General features: G+C 42.9%; 1 pseudogene; it reads left to right on the forward strand.

Moving 5' to 3' along the window:
- Positions 1 to 25,038, forward strand: part of LOC132533791 (polycomb protein EED-like) — a 213,781-nt pseudogene that overhangs the window by 175,618 nt on the left and 13,125 nt on the right.

A 25,038-nucleotide genomic window follows, 5' to 3' on the forward strand; every position in this document is an offset into this window, starting at 1 on the left:
ACATATGGCCCACAAGGAAATGGACTGGGAACACTGGTGCAGAGAGCATCTTGATCTCTCTTGACACTAGTGCCACTTTATCACTAGTGTCCCTCACCTCCCAGAGCAGAGGCTTTCCCCAGAAATTGCTTCACTCCAGCCCCCTCCATCAGGACTATTGCTAGGGGTGAAGACACAGTTTTTACATAGTTTTCTTCCGTCAGCCAACAAGATATTTTATCAATGTGCATGTACAGAGTGAGTGGGCTTAGGACACTAAGGAGAGTGAGATGACCTTTTTCATGCAAAACCAAAGAGGAAGAGAGAGACTTGGGAGTCAAGAGTTCTCCTCAGGGAGACACACAGGAAGCTGGATTTCACCAGGAGCATAGGCACTCAAGGCAGGGGTAAGAACTCTGGGGAAACTCAGTGGAGAGCCATGCTGGCAACAGAAACTCTTCTTCCTTCTAGTGAAGTCAACACTCTTCCTTGGATCTGGTGCCTCCCAAAGAATGACCCACACCCTCTAGCTGACTGATACAAATATGGGATATAAAGTATGTGATGACTGTGTTAAGAAGATAATAAAGGACAGACGGGGTGGGTGGTAGGATAGGTAACATATGGTTATGCAAAGAGATTCTGATGCCTGAGACTCCAAAGTCTTAGGTTCAGTCCCTTGCACCACCATAAACTAGAGCTGATCAGTGCTCTGGTAAGAAAGAAAAAAAATGACAGTGTGATAATAAAATAAAAGTTTAAGTCTTCCATCTCTACTTCTCATCAGAAAGGCAGTCACTTTGCAACTAAGTGGGTTACTGTCAGTGAGAGACACATAATAGGGATAAAGTATTGTTTCCCAGGACTGCTAATACAGTTTATACAAAAGTGTTTGTAACTATACAGCATAGCACAAATTATGTGTTATTACAATTATAACGAGTACCTATGATGTCATTTCAGTTGTCCTGATGATAAAAATGATCTTTTATGCTTCTTTTTACTGGGTGGTTAGATGTATAGATGAATTGATAGAAAGATTAGACATACAGAAAGTCATATTCATAGTTAGGGAGACAACATAGTGGCTTTGCAAAAGATTTTCATGCTTGATGATCTGAAGTCCCAGGTTTAGTCCTGAGCACCACCATAAGCCAGAGCTGAGCAGCACTCTAATCTTTCTGTATCTCTATTTTTCTCTCCCATTAAAATAAAATAAAATATTAAAAAAGAGGTCCTATTTATGAACATTCCCTGTTACATAACAAATTACAAAAACTTTTCTTCATCATCTTTGTTCAGGTGAAAGCAAAACTATCAGCCATGCAAGTTAGACTGTGACTGTGGTATGCAGTATATCAGCAATTTCAGAATATGGTACAAAACTTTTAAAAAATTTTTTATGAGAGGGATAGGGGAGAGAGAAAGAACCAGACATCACTGGTACATGTGCTACCGGGGATCGAACTCAAGACCTAACGCTTGAGAGTCCAACACTTTACCTAGTAGGCTAAATCCCATACCACTGGTACAGAACATTTTAACAAGTATCAAGTTATGACTAATTACAAGATAAATTATTAGTTAGAACTATAATTTACAGAGGATGGGCTGTGTTGCATCTGGTTGTGCACATGTTACAATGTGTAAGGACCTGGATTCAAGTCCATGGTCCCCACCTGCAGGGGGAAAGGTTTACAAGTGCTGAAGCTGTGTTGCAGGTTTTTCTCTCTCCCTCTCTATTTCCTTCTTCCATGTCCACTTCTCTTAGTCTCTATTCAATAATAAAAAATATTTTACAAAATGAATTAGAGGGTGGGAGTAAATAGCAAAATGGTTATGCAAAGAGACTCTCATGCCTGATGCTCCAGAGTCCCAGGTTCAGTCCCGCACACCACCATAATCCAGAACTGAGTACTGCTCTGGTAAAAAAAAAAAAAAAAGAATTGTAATTTACAGATATAGAAATTGAGAGATGGAAAGATAGCATAATAGTTATGCAGAGACTCTCTTCCATGAGGTTTTAAAATTCCAGTTTCAGTTCCCCATACACAAGCCAGAACTGTGTTAAATAAAATTAAAAAAAAAAAAAAACTTGAAAGGCAGACATGACAAATGAGCAGCAGAGAAAGGAAGAAAAAGTTTACTCTTCTTAGATTTTAAGTTGAGTTAGAATCTGTGACTCCTCCAGACGCAACCTATGTAATAGGATAACATCTGTGCAAATCATATATCTAAATGCAGGTTTATATTCAAAATGATAACTTAAAGGAACTCATGGAACTCAAAGAGTCTGACACCAAATAACTCAAGTTTGTAAATAGGCAAAACCACTGACCAGATATTCCTCCAAAGAAGATCTACAACAGGATTGTGGGAAAAGTTGAGTACTCACCAGAGAAATGCAAGCCAAAACCTCAGTACCTGCTAGAGTAGATATTATTCAAACAGAAATGAGTGCTGAGAGGAGAAGAAATCAGAGGCCCTGGGTGTACTGTTGATGGGTAGGTAAAGTGGAGCAGTCCCTGTGGAAAACAGACTAGATGTTGCTCACAAAAGGAAAAGTAGAACTACTTCCAAATAAACTCATGTCTAGGCCCTTGAAGATGTCCTTGTACACCCTTGTTCACTGCATAGTTAGCATGAACTTGTCTTGAAAATGATAAAATGTAAGTAACCCCATGCTAACAGAGCTGCCAAGTCCCAGACCCCTAGACTGGAAACCAGAGGCCAGATCACAAAACCCTTCACTGGTGTGTCTAGTGCAGACTGTCTTTGGACTGGTGCTCCACTGCTCCAGTTAATGCAAGCCGGTGGTTTCTACCTAGTGCACATTCTCTAATAGAAATGCAAATGACGACAGCCCTGTAGATGCAAATTCATTTTTTCTTCTTTATTGGGGGGAATCAATGCTCTACAGTCAAAAGCAAACACAACAGTTTGTACATGCATAACACCTCCCACTCCTCCACACAACACTACATCCCCCAGTAGGCCCTCTATCATCCTGTCCCAAGACCTGAACTCCCTCTCCCACTCATTAACTCCAGAGTCTTACTTTGCTGCATTATACCACCTGCAGTTGGGGTTCAACTTAGTGCTTTCTCTTCTGATCTTGTTTTTCAACTTCTGCCTGTGAATGAGGTCATCTCATATACATCCTTCTGTTTCTGACTTATTTCACTTAACATGATTTCTTTAAGCTCCATCCAAGATGGGCTGAAAATGATTACGTCACCATTTTTACTCTCCTTATTTACCTTTCTCACTTCTTTATTGATTTTCTGCCTGGATAATCTTTCAAGTGAATAGAGTGGTATGTTTAAGTTCCCTATTATGACTGTGTTACTTGCTGTTAATATATTGCTGTAGCTCTTGCAGTAGATATTTGATATATTTAAATAGCCTCTCCTTGGTTGCATAAATGTTGATCATCATTAAGTCCTCTTGATTGATCCTCTGAGCACTAAGTAATGTCCATCCCTATCTTTTAAAATTTTATTTATTTTAAGGTCTGTTGTGTCAGATATACACATAGCTGTTCCTGTCCTTTTTTGTGTGGTCCATTGGCTCATACGATAGTTTTCCATCCTTTCACTTTGAGTCTGTGTTTGTCTTGCTGAGATAGGTGGGATTCCTACAGACAACATAGGACTTTTTTTTCTTTCTGATCCATGTTTCTACTTTGCCCCTTTTAATACGTTAATTCATGCCATTGACATTTATTTATTTATTTACTATTGGATAGAGACAGAAATGGAGAGGGAAGGGGGAGATAGAGAGGGAGAGAGACACCTGAAGCCCTGCTTTACCACTTGTGAATCTTCCCCCTGCAGGTGGGGACCAGGCACTTGAACCCAGGTTCTTGTGCACTGTAACGTGAGTGCTTAAATAGGTGTGGCACTGCCTGGTTCCCTCATTGATGTTTATTGTTATCATAGATTGAAGATATTTTATCATCATTATTGTAGATATTTAGAGTGTTCTGTTATATGGCATATTTAAGGTGATCTGACTGTTTATACAACTTTCAGAATTTCTTTCAGAGCAGGTTTGGTGATAGTTGATTCTTTCAACTGCTGCTTGTCTTAGAAGGTTGTTATGCCTCCATCTATTCTGAATGAGAGTCTAACAGTAATCTTGGATAAAAGCCTTTCTGATTGAGCACTAGATAGATATCTTGCCATTCTCTTCTGGCCTTTAGTGTTTGTGTGGAGAAATTTGCTGCCGATTTTATGGGTTTACCTCTGTAAGTGACTCTTTGTTTTTCTCCTGCAGCCTTTGGGATCCTTTCTTGTTGAGTTATGTTGGTTTCCTGTAGATATCATATTGTTGGGTTGTGTTTTTGGAACCATCTTCCTTCTCAGTGCCTTTTAATAGGTGAATTCTGACCATTGTCATCTATTGATATCATAGATTGAATATATTTTAACATCGTTATAGATTTTTAGTGTGTTCTGATATATGACATAATTATGGTGTTCTGACTGTTTATAGGAGACCTTTCAGAACTTCTTTCAGGGAAGGCTTGGTGATAGTTGATTCTTTCAACTGTTGCTTGTCTGAGAAGGTTTTGATGCCTCCATCTAGTCTGAATGACAGTCTAGCAGGATACAGTAGTCTTGGCTGAAAGCCTTTCTCATTGAGCACTAGATAGATATCTTGCTATTCTCTTCTGGCCTGTAGTGTTTGTGTGGAGATGTCTGCTGCTAATCTTCTGGGTTTTCCTCTGTAGGTGACTCTTTGTTTTTCTCTTGCTGCCTTCAGGATCCTTTCTTTATCCTTATCCCTTTCCATTCTAAATATGAAGTGTCTAGGTGTCTTTAAGTCTGGGTTAATTCTGTTTGGGAACCTCTGGGCTTCTTGAACCTTTATGTCTTTGATGTTATTTAGACTAGAGAAGTTCTCTCTCTCTTTTTTTTTTTTCCTCCAGGGTTATTGCTGGGACTTGGTCCTTGCACTACAAATCCATTGCTCCTGGATGTTTTTATTCCCCCTTTTTTCCCCTTGTGTAAGGATCCCGGTTTGAGCTGCCGGCTCCCCACCTGCAGGGTATTCACTTCACAGACAGTGAAGCAGGTCTGCAGGTGTCTTTCTCTCCCCCTCTGTCTTTCCCTCTTCTCTCCATTTCTCTCTGTCTTTTCTAACAACAATGACATCAATAACAACAATAATAACTACAGCAATTTTAAAAAAGGCAACAAAGGGAATATATATTTAAAATTTTTTTTAAAAGCTTTAAATCAAAACCATAAACATACGGGGCATCATTTATTTTTTTATGTTGTTTTTTAATATGTATTCCCTTTTGTTGCCCTTGTTTTTTTATTGTTATGGTTATTAATATCATCTTTGGATAGAACAGAATGAAATGGAGAGATGAGGGGAAGACAGAGGGAGAGAGAAACATAGACACCTGTAGACCTGCTTCATGGCTTGTGAAGTGACTCCCCTGAAGGTGGGGAGCTGGGGGCTTGAACCGGGCTCCTTACATAGGTCCTTGTGCTTTGTGCTGCATGTGCTTAATCTGCTGCGCTACCTCCATACTCCCACAGGGCATCTTTCGAACAAAATCCCCTGCAATCCTTCCATATAGGTGCCAACATTTACAAGCTTTTTCTTTCTTTTTTTTTTATTTTCCCTTTTGTTGCACTTGTTTTATTGTTGTTGTAGTTATTATTGTTGTTGTTATTAATGTCGTCATTAGGACAGAGAGAAATAGAGAGAGGAGCAGAAGACAGAGAGGGAGAGAGAAAGATATAGACACCTACAGACCTGCTTCATTGCTTGTGAAGCGACTCCCCTGCAGATGGGGAGCCAGGGTCTCGAACCGGGATCCTTACTCCTACCCTTGCGCTTTGCACCACTTGCACTGAATTACTGCGGCGCTATCACCGAAATCCCGGTTTTTTCTTTTTTAATGGTCATTACTGTTCACAGTAGACAATAAGAAGAAGAGATTAAGAAAAAGCCATTAAGAAAAAAGCCATTAAGAAAAATAATAAAGAAAAAAAGGGAAAAGAATAGAGAGATGTGTTGCTCTATAGATGTCAAGGATGGGGACCAGGCAGTGGTGCATTTGGCAGAGTACAATAGTTAAAATACACAAGGACCCATTTCAAGCCCTTGGTCCACACACACACATATCTGTCTGCAGGGGGAAAGCTTCAGAAAAGGTGAAGCATTGTTGCAAGTGGCTCTTTCTCTCTTCATCTCTGTCTTCTCTCTCAATTTCTTTCTGCCCCTACTCAATAAATAAATAATAAAAAAAATTAAAAGATGTCAAGAACATGTTCTATAAACAAAGACAAGTAGCCAGAGTTGCGAATTGTGGGTTCTGTCACAGTCACCTACATTGGTAACATTCACATCAAGATGTATTGGTGGAGACTCAACCCTATGGGGCATGTGGATGATTTATAAAAGGAAAAGATAATAACAGTAAAAAGAATCTCCAGACTGCTTCCCACAGGAGTTGTACCAATTTTCATTCCCCCCAGCTGTATAGAAGGCTTTCCCTCTCCCCATCCCCTTGCCAGCAGTTGGTGTTTCTGTCCTTTCTGATGTCTAACATTCTCACAGCTGGCATCTCTTTGTTGTTCTTGCTTGCATTTCTCTGATAATCAGTGACTGGACATTTATTCATGTGTCTATTGGCCCTGGAGATCTCCACCTATCACAAGGATATAAGAAATGGTACTCAGATGTCAATAACTGTCCTATAAACCATTATTTCTCCCAGGAAAATTGCTTGGGGCGGGGGATGGTCTGCAGAGCTGGCTCAGAGGCAGAGCACATGCATGAGCCCCTGAGTTTGATTCCTCCGCATCTTATTTCTGAAAAATACATCAGAAACTTCTGCCTTCAAACAGTGAAATGTCTCATCTCAATGCTGGAGGCATGCAGCCTGGGATGAAGGTATTGGCAGGGTCATGTGCTTTCTAAAAAATATGCCAGGGGTTGGGGGGGGGGTGGAGTCTTGTCTTGCCTCTGTAGCTTCTGAACTTCACAAGCAAGCCTATTCCCTCCTTAGTTTGTGGATTCTGCTGCATTCACCCAGTCTCCCACCACCACCACAGTCTCTCCCTGTGTGTCCCTCTCTTCCCCTCTTCTCTGGAGACAAACAACAGACTAGATGACAGGTGCTCTTACCTTGAATGTGTCAGGAAAAAAAACCCAGTTTCCAAGTAATTTCACTGGGATTAGGGTTTCCAAATGCCTATTAGCTGGATCCAGTCCCCCAGGGAGTTAGCAGGAAATACCTGGCTATGGTATCACTCTCTAGCAAAAGTAACGCTACTCCACCCTCATTTATGGACTGCTAGGTCATGCCCCTGGTCCCATGTCATCCTCATTTTGAGGTGACTCTGATCATATGTCCAGAGGCTCTATTCACTGAAAAAACGAAAAACAAAAAAGTAAGATGTAGACCTGTACACTTGTGTGTATGTGAGTGTCCTGGATCCAACAAGCTCACAAGTGCCCTGTGGAGGGTGATGGTAGGGTAGGCTCTGGGGTGGCACCGGTGAGAAGACAGGTATTTTCTGGTCCCACAGAATAGACAGTCTAGTGGGAGGAGGTTTGCACTCAAGATGTGGCTTCCTAAATAACAACCTCTAGCCAGACCTGAGGACAGAGCCTGGTTATGTGCATGCCTGGGCTCTGGAGTCCTCTGGTGACTGTGGCTGTGTCTCTCCTAGTGGGCTATTCATCACCATTCATGACAAAGGCCACATTGCCACCATACTCAACTCATGGCCTGAGGATGACATTAAGGTAGGGATCTTCTCTTCTGTGCTGTTGCTCTGTGCTGGACTGGTCCTCTCAGCCTGGACCAGAAAGAAAGCCACCAGAGCACCAAAGGGAAGAGTCAGCACACCTGTCAGGCCTGACTCACCCACCTGTCAGCTACGCACAGGAAGGCCTGACAGAGGGAGAGTGAGTCAGAACAAGGCCTCCAGGTATCGCGGGGGCTGAGGATTTGAACCCAGATCCTGGTGCAGGGTAGCCTTGGTTTCTCTGAAGGATGATGGCAGATGGGTTTCCTCCACTGAGCCTGCAGCAACCACCAACCCTTAAAAGGGAGTCGAGGGTACAAGGGCCCACATTGGCTCAGGCAGGTTGGCATCCAGAGGAGGACCACTGCAGGAGCACTCCCCCTGTCTTGCTTGCTGTGGTGGTGACAGATGGGGAACACATCCTTGGCCTGGGGGACCTGGGCTGCTACGGCATGGGCATCCGAGTGGGCAAGCTGGTGCTTTAAACGGCATGCAGGGTCATCATCCCATGCCAGTGCCTGCCTATGATGCTGAATGTAGACCACCTGCTGCCAGCGTGCCACTAGGCCTCCAGTGCCTCATGGCTGAGGGTTCGCTGTGACCTGGGAGAGAGTGCTGGGGCTTTGCTAAGCCACTGCACCCTGGTCTAGACCTTGGAGACTATGGCCGCATCCAGGGAGATGAGTACTACATGACTGCATGTATCTGTGACTGTACAAGGACGCAGGGTCGAGCCTCTGGACACCACATGGGAGCACCTACAAGAGGGAAGCTTCCTGAGCAATGGAGCAGTGCCATGGTGTGTCTCCTCTTTCTATCTCTCTCACTCTTAATCTCTCTCTGTCTCTTAACATCTATCATATATATATATATATATATATATATATATATATATATATATATATCATGTAAGCATTGAACCCTATCAAGAACACTGGTGGCAAAAAAAAATGGAATGAAACATGTAAAGGGCATTCTAAATAATGCAGCCAGCTAGTACAAGAGCACCTTTGTGAGCCACAGTTTCAGCCTCTGTCCACAGAAAAAGCTAACAAAGACCTGGGGCAGATACAGTAAATGTTTAAAGCACTAATATATGGGGTCATATGGTGGCATGGCCAGTAGATCATACAGGTGATCATGCTCAAGGACCCATGTTCAAGACCACAGTCCTCCTGCAACAGGAAGCAGGAAGCTGCATGAGCAGTGAAGCCATATGACAGATTCCTCTCCTCTCTGTCTCGAAAGACCAGATATCCTTGGTATCTACACTTGCAGGGAATGATGAAGTGTGAGCAATGGGTTCCCTTTCTGGTGGCCATGAAGACCTACAGGATGTGGGAGGAGCTTCTTGCAGACACTGACAAGGATGTCCTGGGAGGGAAGTACCCAGGAGGGTCCAGAGTAGAGCCCTCAACTATGGGGACTGGATAGCTGTCCCCAGGGCCAACATGGGCCTGTGACTGCAGGCAGGGGACACTACAGGGACAGGAGTCTCTGGGGAGCAGCTCTGCTCACTACCAACCCAGTGGCTGGGCATGCTGCACCTGCTGCCCCCTGCCTTTCCCTCTTGCCCTGTCAGGGCTGCCACCATGCTGAGACAGAGCAGGCCAAGTAAAGCAGTCCTGGTGTTGGGGTTGGGAGGTGGAGGTGGGGGCCTGGGTCCTTCATCCTTGGGCTGACTCTCTACAGAACTTTAGAGGAAATGCATGGCTCTGATTCAGGGGATTACTGCTGTTCTGTTTGGGACCTGGAATGTCCCAGCGACCACCAAAAAGGGGGTTGTAACAGGAGAGTCCTTGCTGGAGGCCAGCAACTCCCCACCAGGCTGGGTAGAGGGAAGCCCATCAGGTCCTCCCTGGTTTTGCCCTGGTGGTACCTGCCAGGGAATCCATGGGGGGAGGGTGGGGGGTGCACACCAGGTCCCATCACCTTTATGCCTCCCACTGTCCACTTGTGGCTTCCATTAAGTGGCCCAAACTATGCCTCACTGTGACACAGGGTTGACAGTGAACCCAGAGTGACAGCTGGCCAGTCATGATGGCAGGCCTCCAACAAGCCCACCTTTCTATAATAAATAATTCAACTGGAGGCTGGCCCACTAATCAGCCCTCCTGACCCATTTGGTCTGAAGGTTTTGTCAGGTGACCAAGAATCTGGGGGTTAGCAACTTGAGGAGACATTGCAGTGGTTCTACAAAAAGGCTTTTACTCCTGAGGCTCTGAGGTACGGGTACAGTCCCCAGCACAACCAAAACTCAGAACTGAACAGTGCTTTGTTTAAAAAAATAAATGGGTAAATAATGCAATCCCTCTAGAATATACATATATGAAATACACACACACACACACACACACACACACACACACACATATATATATATGTATGGGTGGTGATGCACCTGGTTAAGTGTGTGTATTATCATGCACAAGGACCCAAGTTCAAGCCCCCGGTCTGTGCTATATGCAAGAGGAAAGCTTCATAAGTGATGAAGCAGTGCTGTAGGTTCTATCTCCCCCTGTCTCTCAGTTTCTCTCTGCTCTATCAGATAAGATAAAGTAAATAAATAAATGTTAGAAAGAAATGTAAACTACGTGGTCCGGGAGGTCACGCAGTGTTAAAGCTTTGGACTCTCAAGCATGAGGTCCCGAGTTTGATCCCCGTCAGCACATGTGCCAGAGTGATGTTTGGTCCTTTCTCTCTCCTTCTTTCTCATAAATAAATACAATCTTTTAAAAAATATAAACTGCATATATGAAATATATACACATATTCAAAAGAAACAGGGTTAGGGTGGGGGCTTTGAGGGAGACAGGCAAAATAGCTCATTCAGATAGTGCTCTCCTTTCTCCTGTGCACAACCCAGGTTTGAGCACAGCCCCCCACCACACTGGAGGAGCTATGGTCTCTTTAACTCCCATTCTCTCTCTCTCTCTCTTTCTTTCTCTCTCAGAAGTACACAGAGTACTCTCTGTGACTCAGCTGCAGCAACACTGCCTAGGTTTCCCACAGCCACATGCCTTCCTTCTCTCTTGCAGGGGAGGAGCCATCTGAGCCCTGAGAAAGAGACTTTTGCCCAGGATAATGCTGAGATGGGCTCCTTGGAGGAGGTGGTGTGGTGGGAGAAGCCCACAACCATCATAGGTAGGAGTGTCGGCCAGGCTTGATGGGTTTGATAGGCTGAGCCCCTCGGGTTGCAGGAGTGGCCCCAATTCAGCTTGATGTGCAGTGTCTACATCAACTCAGAATCCTTGTTCTCACAGCCCTGTGTGTGTTCAGTGGAAGCCACGCCATCATTTGCTTGTCTGTGGAGACCAGTGCCTGCCTGCTATCTCATGATTGTGTGGTCTGGTGGGTGGTGGCGAAATGGACCTGACAGAAAAAGTCGGGCCATGAATATTATCAACAAGGGCTTTATTTGTGTGCTCCTGAGGCAAGGTTCTCAGGTCCAAGTGGGCCGGGGGTGGGGGTGGGCATGAAGTCGCAGCCAGGGTCAAGGAGGGAGATTCTTATAGGTGAGGAGAAAAAGAAACTTAGGTGAGAGTTCAGTGGGTATTTTCCATGATGTTAAGTGTGGTGAGTCTGTGATTTAGGAAACTGCTAGCCTCCAGCAGGCATTCCAGGGATGGGCTAGTATTGCTGGGTAACACATTCTTATGACTGAGTGTTTTTAGCCACAAGTGCCTTCAATGGTCAGGCACTCCCAGATTTATCATTCTGACCTTTTTGGTCATATAGGGTGCCAAGGTCATTCTGGCTGCTTCCTGCTAAACAGGGGCAATATGGGGGTGGGGTTAAAAGTAATAATAGGTCTTCCGGGGCCCAACATGCAGAAGAATGTAAGAGTGTAGGAGAAGCTGGTTGACAGATACTCAGCATAGCTCTTGAATGCAGGTCATAATGGACCTAATAAGGCAGGGAGCAAAAAGAAAAAGCAAAGAAATTAGGATTAGAGTGGTATCTCCACAGAATCTTTTCATCCTCTAGATCCTTCTTTTGTTTTTCCTCTCTGTGGTGTGGGGGGTGGCGGGGGAGGACAGATAGGGAATCCAAAGTTAGACTGAGTGCTTCCTCCCCAGCTGTCCTGGTATCAGGGCTGTGAGGTTGAGGGTGGACTGGGGATGGGGACTGCGGGGAGAGAGGGTGGCCTAATTGGAGGGGGTTTGATGGGGTGGTGTGGGGTGGACTGGTGGATGTAGGGGTTTAGGCGAGCACACCACAACCAGTCTTAGGCTGGATGTCTTGTCCCCAGCTGCCCTGAGTGTGGACTGGGAAGGTGGAAGGATGGTGATTGGGGTGGGGGATGTTGAATGGGATAGAGTGCTTTGGGGTACTAAATGGGGTAGAGGCAGTTCAATTAATCCCCAGTAGGGGGTGGTATTTGGGGTTGTTTAGTGGGGTGCCTCCTCTTCAGTTGGGTGCCTCCTCCCTCAAGCCCCCCAGTCCACTCTCAACCCTCTAGCCCCTAATACCAGGACAATTGGGGAGGAGGCACAGGCAATAGTGAGAGGCCTTCCTCAAAACTATGAAAAGGAGACAAGGACAGTGACACCCCCCCCCCAGTACCTGTTCCCCTTGCCCCCAGCCTGCCCTTTTCCTCTCACTCACTGTCACAAATGATGGGCCCTACATGGGAGAGGGGGAGAAAATGCCTTCCACTAAAATCAAAACATCTTCTCTAGAAGAGATTATATCCTAGTGGGAAATATAGCATGACGGTTCTGCAAAAGACTTGCATGTCTGAGGCTCTGAGATCCCAAGTTCAATCCTCTGTATCATCATCAGCCAGAGTGAAGGAGGAGTAGAGAGAGGAAGAAGAGTAGAAGAGCAAGGAGGAACATGAGGAGTTATCCATGGGTTACCCACAATAACAACTTATTAACTAGTCATTTAGAATACTTGGGGGCTGGGGATATAGCATAGAGGTTTTGCAAATGATTTTTGTTTCCTTATATGTTCCAGTTTGATCCCCAACTCCACTATAAGCCTGAGGTGAGCACTGGGCAGAAAAATTAAGTTTGGCATATTGAGGCTTTGATAGCATCTGAAGGGATAGGCTCCATCTGTTTTGTCAAGTTTTTCACATTCTCAGTCAGGCACATGTTAACTTTCCCCATTGACAAATGAACATAAGACAAAAGATCATCAGCCTTTCCCAGGCTAGCTGTCAGCCTTCATGGCCTGGGGCTAGAGGCTCTGCTCCTGGGTGGTGAGTAGAGAGAGAGGGCTGAGGAGAGGGGACAGGCACCCTCTGGGTGGATGGTCTGGGCCTGTTCCCTGCTGGGTGTCTCACTTTGTATAGCACCCATTACCCATGACTCCATTCCTAACTGACTGCCCATTTACCCATGATTCTTCAGCTCCCCTCTTAACTGAACACTCAGTAAGCCTGGGATGGAAAGTCACTCTCTCTGCTTCAAACTTATTATTTCCAAAGAGAAATGCCCACACTCTATCCCTCACCCTCCACAATAGGAAAACAAAGCTTCCTAGAGTAGAGGCAGACCAAAACACAGTTGGTAGACATTTAGCAGGCAGCACAGCTATCCCACACTAAACCCAGATTTCTGTCCTCTATAGAGTTCCCTTGGCAATCCCCACTCGTTTGCATGAAGCTCTATAGATCCCCAGATCAGAGTGGAGGAAATGGGGAGAGGAGGCAACTTGCAACCCCAGAAGGCAATTACTTGTCAAAGGCCTTGGCATCTTCATCTCGCTGATGCTTCAGCACAACATCTTTATCCCATTCTTTTGTCAGGCGTTGATTGATGGTGTTCCTTCGATCTTCTTCTGCACATCTTTCTGCTAAATGCCTGGAGGGAAGGCAAGAGTCTGACTCCATCCACTGCCACCATCTCCCCCCAAGTCCTCTCTCCTTTGGATTCAGTGGGAAATCTAGTTTTGCTCTCACTATTTTGAATAAGAGGTAAAGTTGGAGGCCAGGTGGTGGTTCACCTAGTTGAAGGCACACATTACAGTGTGCAAGGACCCAGGTTCAAGCCTCCGGTCCTCAGTTTCAGGAGGGAAGTGAAGCAGGTTTCTCTCTGCCTCTCTCCCTATCTCTATCCAAAATAAATAAAAATTTTCACCAAAACAAAAAAAGGGAAAGAAAAAGTCAATGCCATGAGCCCACACAGTGAACCCTACTTCTCAGATAATTGAAGGGACCAGGACTGCTTACTTTCAGCCAAAACCCTCTTCTGGTCAATGAATTCCCACACAAAGCTGCTCGTTTCCATTAACTGATCTAAAACCTCATCTCATGAGGGGGTGAGTGACAAGGGACAGCCTAAGAGGGTGACTGGGGAGAGTGAGATGAGAAGCAGGGTGGGGTGAGCTAGGGCCAGTCATGAACTCTCCATGTGTCTTACCCTGCCAAGGTTGGATGTCTCAATGCATAATTCTGAGTTTTATGCCACCCGAAAAGGGGGTCTGTCATCCTCAGGTTCATCCAGGCCTCTGTCAGCCAAATCAAGTCTGTGATAATGTATTTGCAAAGGTTTTGATGCCAAGGAGTCAATCTGCCGTTTTATAAAATCAGTAATCTTATTAAAAATAAAGGGTCTTAAGGTAATCATTAACAAAAGACTAATAAGGTTCTCATAAGGGGCTCTGTAGTGACTCAAGACTATTTATGGTGGAGTCTATAACCTGTTGTAATTTGTCAGAAAATTCATGGGAGGAATATATAGAGTGTCCTAGCGTGCCACCAGCAAGTCTAAGGGAAGCAGTCAGTGGATGTGATGTCCAGGGGAAGAAACAGAACGTCTGGTCTTCTGGTCAGCGCCAACTGATGAAAGTTTCTTCTTCTGGTCAGCTGTGGAACAAGCAAAACTAGGAGGCAAGGACCAGGTAGAGAAGAATTGACATGAAAATATAGGATGGTGTTTACCAAAACACAGAGGAGGTGCATACACATTAGAAGTCAAGGTGAGGTTCCTTGAACATCGAGGAATATTTTGAGAAAACTGAGCAGTCAATAAACATGCAAAGATGAAGTCAGCAGTGGTAGGTCAGCAAAAAGAGAAGACTTGGATAAGCTGGTGAGGTTAGCTGGAGTATATACTGCCATGGCGTCCTTTGTGGTAAGGACTTGCCAACAGGGACTCTGTGGATTTTGCAACAGCAATGTCATCCAGCATAATAAAAGGAAAACAAACATGGACATCCAGTGTTGAAAAAAGATAAAAAGAATATGTCTCTATGACTGGAAAAGTGTGTGGCTTTGTCAATGAGATATAATAAATGGACAATTCAAATTTTTGTAAATATTAAAAAGGTTTAGTATGTTACTTCATTGACACTTTAGCCAACTGAATACTGGGGGGTGCATTTCCCTTCTTTTTTATTAATTAAGCTTAAGGGTTTTAGTTTTTCTTGTTTGAGCTCTAGCCCATACAAATTTAGAAAAAATATCAACTGAGAAAAAAAAAGTTTTTTTTGTTTACTAAACATGGGCAGGTGAATTACATCAATCTGTCAGAGAGCATTGGCTTTTATCAATGGAGATTAATCTTAAAAGTCTGAATAGCAAGATCTTAATTAAACAATGTAGGAGCCAGTAAAGTGTTCTCACTATGGCAGGTCAAGCGTTAAAATTTTTTTAAGAGGCTTGTAAAAAAATGAGAAAAATTTTAGGATATGAGTGACTTTAGGAGTCATCACACACCCATAAATAAAAAATTAAAAATGTTTAGTTTTAAATCTTACCATATGAGCAGTCAGTTCTTCATGTGCAGATGTACCTATAATTATTTACTTAGGGAGAGAACTTGTACCAAGTTAATTGATGATCTAATGGTTAGAATTGACTTGAGACTTTCTATGATTTTAGAAGGCTCTTTATTAGAATATACCAATATGTTATAAAAGTCAATACCTAATGTGTTGACATGCTAAAATGTTTACCATTTTTTTTGGCATTATTTTAAACTGATTAGACAGTTTAAGCACACTATTATACCTTTAGTTTACAAAGATCTTTACTCATCACAAGGCTATCATGAGTAAGCATAGATATAAAACTCTTAATAGATTTTGTTTATTAGAACTCTAATATGGCGACTTAAAAGGCTAAAATAAAACCTCATAGTTTAAATGTTCAAAATATTAATTTTGTTAAATCAGGATTTGTCAAAACAAATCTTTTATCAGACCAAAAACACAATGTATTACCTTAATTTATCAAGAATAAACCTCTGGCAGTGTCTTAAAACAAACCAGATAATTTTTAAAAGCAGGAAGATATAAAGAGGAAAACCAGCGCAAGAGCCTCTGGCATGTAAATAATTAACATAACTATTGTGTTATCTTTTACTAACCCAAGCCAGTCTTAAAAACAATTTTAAGTAAAATGTTAAACTTTCTTTGCTAGGACCTTTGTTTATCACAAAGCTATCACACCCTTAGGGCAGCTATGAACAAGGGTGGGTACACAACTTAATTGATCTTTCACTTTGATTTGGATAGGTAACTTAAAAAGCTAAGATAAACCTTATAGCTGAAATGTTAAAATAAATTTTTACTGTTAACATTTCTTTTATATGACCATTTTACACTAAATAATGTTGTTGAATCACATCTGTTGAATAAAAATTTTTTTTATCAGACCAGGAATAGCACGTTTAACCCTTTTTTTTCCTGGCAAGGCCACTGCTCTACACTGACTGGGTTATTAGAAAGTCAGTTTAAGCATGGAATTAAATTAACAAACAGTGGCAGTTGATATTGAGGTGCTGGTAATATCTACAATTTTCACAAGAGTGAGAGAGACTGTAGAGGCATTTTACCATGCATAGATATCTCAGAAAATCTTTTCAACTAATGAATTGATGCTGATATTAGCTATCAGAAGGACGAAACTGTCCTATATTTTACTCTGGTAAAGGTGTGCCAACTCTATGAGTCTGGATCTTTAAAACCACATTTAGCTTAACTAAATCTTGTTTAAAACTTAAAACAAACTTTAGTTACTTAGGGGTTAACACACAATAATGAAAACAAGGTTAGCACAGACTTAAAACATACATTCTTGGTGAAAGGAAAATTTTCCCTTTGAAAAACCGCTTTGGATTTTGGATTCTTAATTCACAGACTCTCTACCCCCCCCAAGGAGGGGGCTTTGTGGATTAGGGGAATGATTGACTGACTGAATTTGCCAATCTGTGGAGCAGTAGCTCTGTGCCATGATTGGCTGCGAGGGCGGAACAGGCGGGCTTAGTTTACCGCCGCCACGCAGAGAAAAATCTTTGGAATTCTTTTTCTGGGCTAAGGTACATTTTACAGTTTTAAAGAAAGTGGTCAAATCAGTATTATTGGCCAAGTCAAGGACCGGAGCACAAAACGGAGGGGCGGTGGTGTAGGGAGGCAGTCTGGACAAGGAAGAGTGAAGGTGTTAGGGTTAGCCAGTTTGAGCCTGGCTCCAAGTAACAGGGAAAGCCAAAACCGGTTTTGATTTGGATGGTTTAGTCTTAGTTTTAGTTTTAGGGATTGGGTTTTTTGGTAAGGCTAAAAATGTAAGCTCTTCTGTGACTGCAGCTATTTCTTTCATTAATTGAAGCTGCTCTCTCCGGTCAGCAAGGACCTTGCGGAGGGTGGAAATTCCTGGAAGGGCTCCTGAGCATGCCCACCTGACAGAAGGATTGTCAAGGAGAGGGTCAGGCTGGAGAGCAGGGTCATGGATATAGGGAGGGGAATTAAAGGGAAGAGGACACCAATCGGGATTGTAGTATCTGGCAGCCTCTTTTTCTAGCAAAGCCTCATTCTCTGCGGGAAGTGCTTCAGGAGAGGGAGGGTTTTGTAAAACTGGATAGAGGTGGGGGAAAGAATGCTGGTTTTCATTCTCATGTGAATTAGCAATAGGAGGGTCAATAAAGGGAACTTTAGTGAGTGAGGTGGAACCTGTAGGGAGGGGAACAGGGCTTTTACTTTCAATGGGTGCTGGGAGGCTTTCATTTTGACTGGGTACTGGGGGATCAAGATCAATAATCACAGAAGGGCATGGGTATGGGGACTTTGTCCTGGACAGCGGACTAGAAAGTTGCCGGAGGACCTTTTCACCCTCTGTAATAAGGTTTTTAATATCAGGGTGATTATAGATTTTTAAGATATCATTAATTAAATTCCAGTAACAAAAGGCAGAAACAGGTACACGTTCAGGACCAAAAGACTGATAGTGATCGTTAAGACAATCAACAATTCTCCTCCAACGCTTCTCATCTATAGTGCCTTCCTGGGGGAACCAGGGGCAAATATTTTTAATATAATCTAAAAACTTCTTTAATTCTTTCTTTTTAACCCTAGTTCCTCGTGTCTTGAGTGACTCCTTTAATAAATAAATCTTGTTTGCTAAATTCATGTCCCATGGTATTGCTTACCTCAGCCGCTGTGACACAATCCTCCAGATGCGACTCACGGTCAGGTATCTCCGTGGCTATCTATGCGAGTCTTTGCGTTACCCCCCTCGGGCCATGGTGACTCAGTGAATTCGGGTAGGCCTACCCTCTCGATCAGCAGAGTTTCTAGGTCCAGAAGGCTTCTTCGCCCCATGTTCCGGGCGCCAGAATGCCCTGACCAGCAGGGCGGTGAACAGGGGCTAGGAACCCAATGAAACCTGAAATGAAGAAACATGAGACATGAGAGAACGACAGCAAGACAAGTTTCTGATCAAGCTGTAAATTTTTATTGAGAATACAGGCATTATAAGGCTTTGGGGAAGGAGAGGGAATGCTGGAGGAGGAGAAGGGGGAGCAAACTTCAAAGCGGAGTGTTCCTTGCAACAAATGGCAGGAACCAAACTGTGTGTTGACTCACTTGTGTTGACTCACTTGATTACTGATAAATGGTTTACCTAAGGGGAAATGGCCTGCCCAGAGGGGAATTAACATTGGTCTTGAGGGGTTCCATTGTCTCAAAGCTTATCATCTATAAAGCAGAGAAATGGCTCCTGGCACAAACTGATTGGGCTTTTCTGTGTTTTGAATTTTTTCTGCTAGCTGAGGAGAAGTTTTTAAGTCAAGGTCTTTCTTCTTCAAATTCAAGGCCTTGCCCAAGCAAGCCAAGCAGAATGGCACATGAAAATCTGTGGCTGTCTATGTTCTTCCCTGCACTCATACAACATAGTAGAGTAAACCCTCCTTTCATCCTCCAAACCCCTCCCCAATGCATTTATATAAGCTGTGAGGAGATCAGAAAGTAGCATCAGCTCCTAAACGTAATGCACCAAACATGCCTTTAGTCTGTTCCTAGAAACCTGTCCATGACCCAGTCTTCATTCTCACATGAAATTTGGCACCAGTCAGGCAGAAATTCGAGGGATATCTACAGTGGCCTTGTCTGCTGCGCCCACTGCACCGCCTCTCAATCAAAGCATTGCACTACCTGGTTCTGGTTCTTGAACACTAATTCTTTCTCCTTAAGCTTTTGATAGCTCCATAGAATCTTGTCCTCTAATACTTTTTTTTCCCCACACTGTAGTATACCGCACTGCTGGCCTTGGCACACTGCATGCACATATAACATTGCTCCTAGAATGACACCATGGGTCTGTTCCTACCTTTTGCTTTCTTACCTTCATACTTCTTCCTGTGGCCCCCAAGACTGGATTTCTCAAGAATGTGTTTGACCAAAGGATGTATGAACAGCCATCAGCAGGATGGGTTTGATAGGCTGAGCCCCTTGGTTTGCAGAAGTGGCTACAATTCTTCTTGTTGTGCAGTGTCCACATCAACTCAGAAACCTGTTCTCACAGCTGTCCCCTGGGAAAGGTGTCAGAGAGATAGCAGGATCGAGGGTCTTTTCTCAGCTTAGTGAGTGCCCAGAGTTTCTGTTTGACTAGGCCAGATTCATTGCACAGTAACAGCACTCTCCGTGTAATAAAACACAGGTTCCCCCTCTCTCTGCCTTCAGAAGGTCTAGTGCTTCCAGTTTTAAGTGCCACCTGGGCATGTGAGCTTCTCTGGTGCTGGAGGGAAGCCAGTCAAGCTGTGGTGGAGTTGATGGCTAGCTAGAGCTTGTCTTTTAAGTCTTGGGTTGTTACAAGATTGTTATCTAAGGCTCCTCTGGCTACTATATGTAAGGCCAGAGATATGGATGGTTGTCGTGAGGTACACGTCACAGACCACCCGAGGCCAGTTCAGTGACATTTGAGAGCCTTTTTGTTTTTGTAATATTCATTTAATTAATTAATGTATTCCCTTTTGTTTCCTTTGTTGTTTTCTATTGTTGTAGCTAGTATTATTGCTATTATTGATGTCGTCATTGCTGGGTAGGACAGAGAGAAATAGAGAGAGGAGGGGGAGAGGGGTAAGAAAGACACCTGCAGACCTGCTTCACTGCCTGTGAGGTGACTTCCCTGCATGTGGGGACCTGGGTGTTAGAACCGGGACTCTTCCACCGGTCCATGAGCTTTGTGCTATGTGCACTTAACCTGTGGTGCTACCACCCAACTCCCAGAAATTTGGGAGTCTTTATTAAGCCACCAGTGACTACACTCAACAGCTAAAAGTACTGCTCATAGTGCTGTCTGGAGCTCAGTGTAGCACAGCCATTTATAGGGGCAGGTGCAAAAGCAAGCTAGGTTACAGAAGCCCAACATGTGGTGGTTAGGGTGGTCTGTTGCTGCAGTCAGGACAACCCGTTACAGAAACAATTAACAATGGACAATTAATAATTTCAGAACACTAGTATCTACTTTTTTCTTGGCAAGTAAAGTGGTTGAATAGGTTGAGGTTAAGTTAAGATGGAGTCAGTTATGTTAAGGAAGTGGGAAGTGTGACCCTGTCACATTTCCCACTGGTTTTAGGAGATGATACCTAAAATCTTTGGCCTACCTTGAAGATTGTCTTTGCCTATTTGACTTTTGGTGTGATATTTTCAGTAATTCTATACAATCTGGTTTTTAACTTGAATTCAGTTCTAGAAGTGGGTCAAAATGTTTGTCTGCTCACTGGACCTGAATAGGGCACAAGAATTCTCAGTTCAGAGCAACACCCCAGCCAGCCTGATAATTCTGAAGTAAGCCTGCTTGTCTTCTGGGAGTGAGTGTCTGGACTTGGTTTTGCAGAAGTCACAGACTACTGTCTAGTGTTTCATTGATGCTTTTTAACTTGAATTCAATTCTAGGAATGGGCCAAAATATTGTTCACTGGATCTGAATAGGACATTAGGAGAATTCTCATTTCTGAGCAGCACCCCAGCCAGCCTGATAATTCTGAAATAAGCCTGTCTCCCAGGATTGAGTGTCTGGATTTGGTTATGCAAAAGTCACAGACTTACTCTCCTTCTCGTTTTAGGCTAAATCTGACTGCTAATGGTCTCTTCTAAACTGAGGTCTGAAAAGGTACTCTTCTGCAGGGTGGGTGGGGATGACTTTGGGTTTTGGTTTCAGTTTGAACATCCTTTTTCTAGTTCTGTCACCAGATCCAGTCCAGTGGTGTCAAAGTGTACTTGGCAGAGAACTTTGGAGGCCAGTGTTGTTAGACACTGATGGAACCTCTGGGGTATTGCACTCATCTAGGGAAGGAAGGAACACTGTTTGGATGACTCTTTGAAGCTTCTGTGTTTGCTATACCTGAACCCACAGTTTGAGGTTTTTGGAGACTAAGGAGAGAGGAGAGTTACACCTGGTCTATAGACCAGGACCTGGATAACTCATAGGCTCCCTGGAAGCAATGCTAGTGGAAGACTTCCTTGGTGGGTGCTCAGTGACTAAAGCCTTGAACTTACCATCCAATAAAAATTTTTCTCCCTACTCTTTTCCTTGATCTAGCTTTCTAGTCTTTTTTTTCCAACGATGACACAAAATCCCCAGAGAGCCTGCATATTAGATGTCAGGCTCAGGAAAAAATTCCTTCTATCTCCTTCCAAGATGGGTCAGAGAAGGTGGACTTATTATGTTACATAAATGATCCCCATAGCACAAGACTTGATCCAGTATTTGGTTCATTAGAGGACTTTATGACACCGGTGTTTAAGAGACTCCATGTCACTCTGGGAAGTTCTCTCTGCACCTTTGAAAAGCACACAGTTTTATTGAGGTCCCCCTCAGCAGGAGGGTGGAGAGAGCAGGTTTTTTTCATTATTAAAAAGTAGGCAGAAATAGACAAAGGCAATCTTTCTGGTTATTGCTATACATCTTCCTTATCTGTGGTGTGCGTAAAGAAAGGGGAGACCTAGTGCCTGGCATGCATCAGTCTAGAGACAGCTCAATTTACTCCCTAGTCATCAGTTAACCTTTAGCACTGCTGTCTGGGGCCCATTAGCTTAGCAATGTGGAGGGAAGGGAGGGATAGCAACTATAGCCACTGTTTTAATTGCCAGGAGAGCAAGCACAAAGGAAATACAGTGTGAGGCTATGTCTCCATATCAAAGAGGTAAGGCACTTCTTCACCAGGCACATAAATTAAAATATCCACATGGGGTAAATCAGGAGAGTATGCACTCTGTGTTCTTCTATCTCCCATAATTATGGGAATAATAATTTTAGCTTAATAGCTATGTTTTATTCATATATATATATATATATATATATATGTATGTATATATCAAATTGTGCTGCTGAACATAGGTGTACACGCATATGCCCTTGAGGTTTAGGTGGGAAAGTGTTTCACCAATGTTTTCCTCTAAGTATTTGATAGTTTCCAGTCTGACATCCAGGTCTTTGATCCATTTGGAGTGGATTTTTGTTTCTGGTGAGATAAGGTGGTTCAATTTCTTCTTCTGTATGTTACAACCCAGTTTTCCCAGCACCATTTATTGAAGAGAGTCTCCTTCTTCCATTCAATACTTTGGGCCCCCTTATCAAAGATTAGATGTCCATAGGTGTGGGGAGTTATGTATATTTTTAATATTCAAGTTATTTTATTCAGTGTTATGTCCAGGCTTTGGAAATCTATTGTTGGGCACCTGGGTTCCTTCCATGTTTTAGCTATTATGAATTGTGCTGCTATGAACTTAGATGTACACCCATCTTTTTGGTTGGGCATTATGGAATCCTTGGGGTATATCTCCAGGAGAGGAATTACTGGGCCATATGGAAGGTCTTTGTCTATCCTTGTGAGAGTTCTCCAGACTGCTCTCCAGAGAGGCTGGACCAATTTACATTCCCACCAGCAGTGTAGAAGGGTTCCTCTGTCCCCACAGCCACCCCAACATTTGTTGCTGCTGTCCTTTTTGATGTATGCCATTCTTACAGGAGTGAGGTGGTGTCTTCATGTTGTTTTTAATTGCATTTCTCTGACAATCAGCGACCTGGGACATATTTTCATATGTTTGTTAGCCTTCTGCATCTCCTCTGAGGTGAATGTTTTATTCATATGCTCTGCCCATTTTTGAATGGGGTCATTTGCTTTTTTGGTACTAAGTTTGCTGAGTTCTTTGTCTATTTTGGTGATTAGTCTCTTGTCTGATGTTTGGCACGTGAAGATCTCCCATTCTGTGAGGGATCTCTTTGTTTGTGTGATAGTTTCTTTGGCTGTGCAGATGATTTTCAATTTGATGTAGTCCCATTGGTTTGTTTCTGCTTTAGTCTTCCTTGCAATTGGATTTGTTTCATCAAAGATGTCCTTGAGGTTTAGGTGGGAAAGTGTTTCACCAATGTTTTCCTCTAAGTATTTGATAGTTTCCTGTCTGACATCCAGGTCTTTGATCCATTTGTAGTTGAATTTTGTTTCTTGTGAAATAAGGTGTTTCAATTTCATTCTTCTGCATGTTATAACCCAGTTTTCCCAGCACCACTTATTGAAGGGAGCCTCCTTCTTCCATTTAATACTTTAGGCCCCCTTATCAAAGATTAGATAACCATAGGTGTGGGGGTTCAGATTTGGGTTTTCAATTCTGTTCCACTGCTCTGTGTGCCTATTTTTCTTCCAGTACCAGGCTCCTTTGATGATGATGCCCTTATAATATATTTTGATCTGGGAGTGTTATGCCTCCATTTCTATTTCGTTTCCTCAAGATGGTTTTGGCAATTCTAGGTGTTTTCAGGTTCCAGATAAATGAATGTATTTTTGTTCTATTTTCTTAAAGAAGCTTGGTGGAACTTTAATGGGTTTCGCATTAAGTTTGTGTATGGCTCTGGGGATAATATTCATTTTGATTATATTAATTCTTCCAATCCATGAGCATGGGATGTCTTTCCATTTCTTGGTATCAGTTTCTATTTCCTTAAAGAGTGACTCATAGTTTTCAGTATACAAGTCTTTCACTTCTTTGGTCAGCTTTACTCCTAGGTATTTTATTAATTTTGTTTCAACAGTGAATGGGAGTGATTTCTGGATGTCTTCTCCTTCAGGTTTAGTGTTTGCATAGAGAAATACCACAGTTTTTTGTACACTGATTTTATAACCTGACACCTTGCTATATTGCCTAATAACTTCCAGTAGTTTTCTGCTGGATTCTTTAGGTTTTTCTATGCATACAATCATATCGTCTGCAAATAGTGAGAGCTTGACTTCTTCCCTTCCTATCTGTGTTCCTTTAATTTCTTTCTCTTGCCTGATTGCTATGGCAAGAACTTCCAATACTATGTTAAAGAGTAATGGTGACAGTGCACAGGCGTGTCTAGTCCCTGATATGAGGGGAAATACTTTCACCTTCTTTCCATTGAGTATGATGTTGGCTGTAGGTTTGCTATATATGGATTCCACTATCTTGAGGAATTTCCCATCTATTCCCATTATTTGTAGAGTTTTGAGCATGAATGGGTGTTGGATTTTGTCAAAGGCTTTCTCTGCATCTATTGAGATAATCATGTGGTTTCTGGCTTTGCTTTTATTGATGTGGTGAATGAGATTGATAGACTTACTGATGTTGAACCAGCCTTGCATTCCTGGGATGAATCCCACTTGTTCATGATGAACAATTTTTTTGATGTGCTGCTGTATCCGGTTGGCCAAGATCTTGTTTAATATTTTGGCATCTATGTTCATCAGAGATATTGGTCTGTAGTTTGCTTTTTTTGTTGTTTCCCTATCTGCTTTTAGTATCTGTGTGATGTTGGCTTCTTAGAAGGTGGAAGGGAGTATTCCTGTTTCTTCAGTCTTATGGAAATATTAAAAACTATGGGTACTAACTGTTTCCTGAAAGTTTTGTAGAATTCGTTTGTGAAGCCATCTGGTCCAGGACTTTTGTGGTTGGGGAGATTCTTAATAATGGTTTCAATTTCTTTGTCTGTGATTAATGCATTTAGGTTTTGTAGTTCTTCTTGATTCACTTATGGGAGGGCATATGTTTCTAGGAATGCTTCCATTTCTTCCAGATTCTCTAGCTTGGTGGCGTA

This window comes from Erinaceus europaeus, chromosome 17, assembly GCF_950295315.1.
Source record: "Erinaceus europaeus chromosome 17, mEriEur2.1, whole genome shotgun sequence".
In the NCBI taxonomy this organism is placed as follows: domain Eukaryota; kingdom Metazoa; phylum Chordata; class Mammalia; order Eulipotyphla; family Erinaceidae; genus Erinaceus; species Erinaceus europaeus.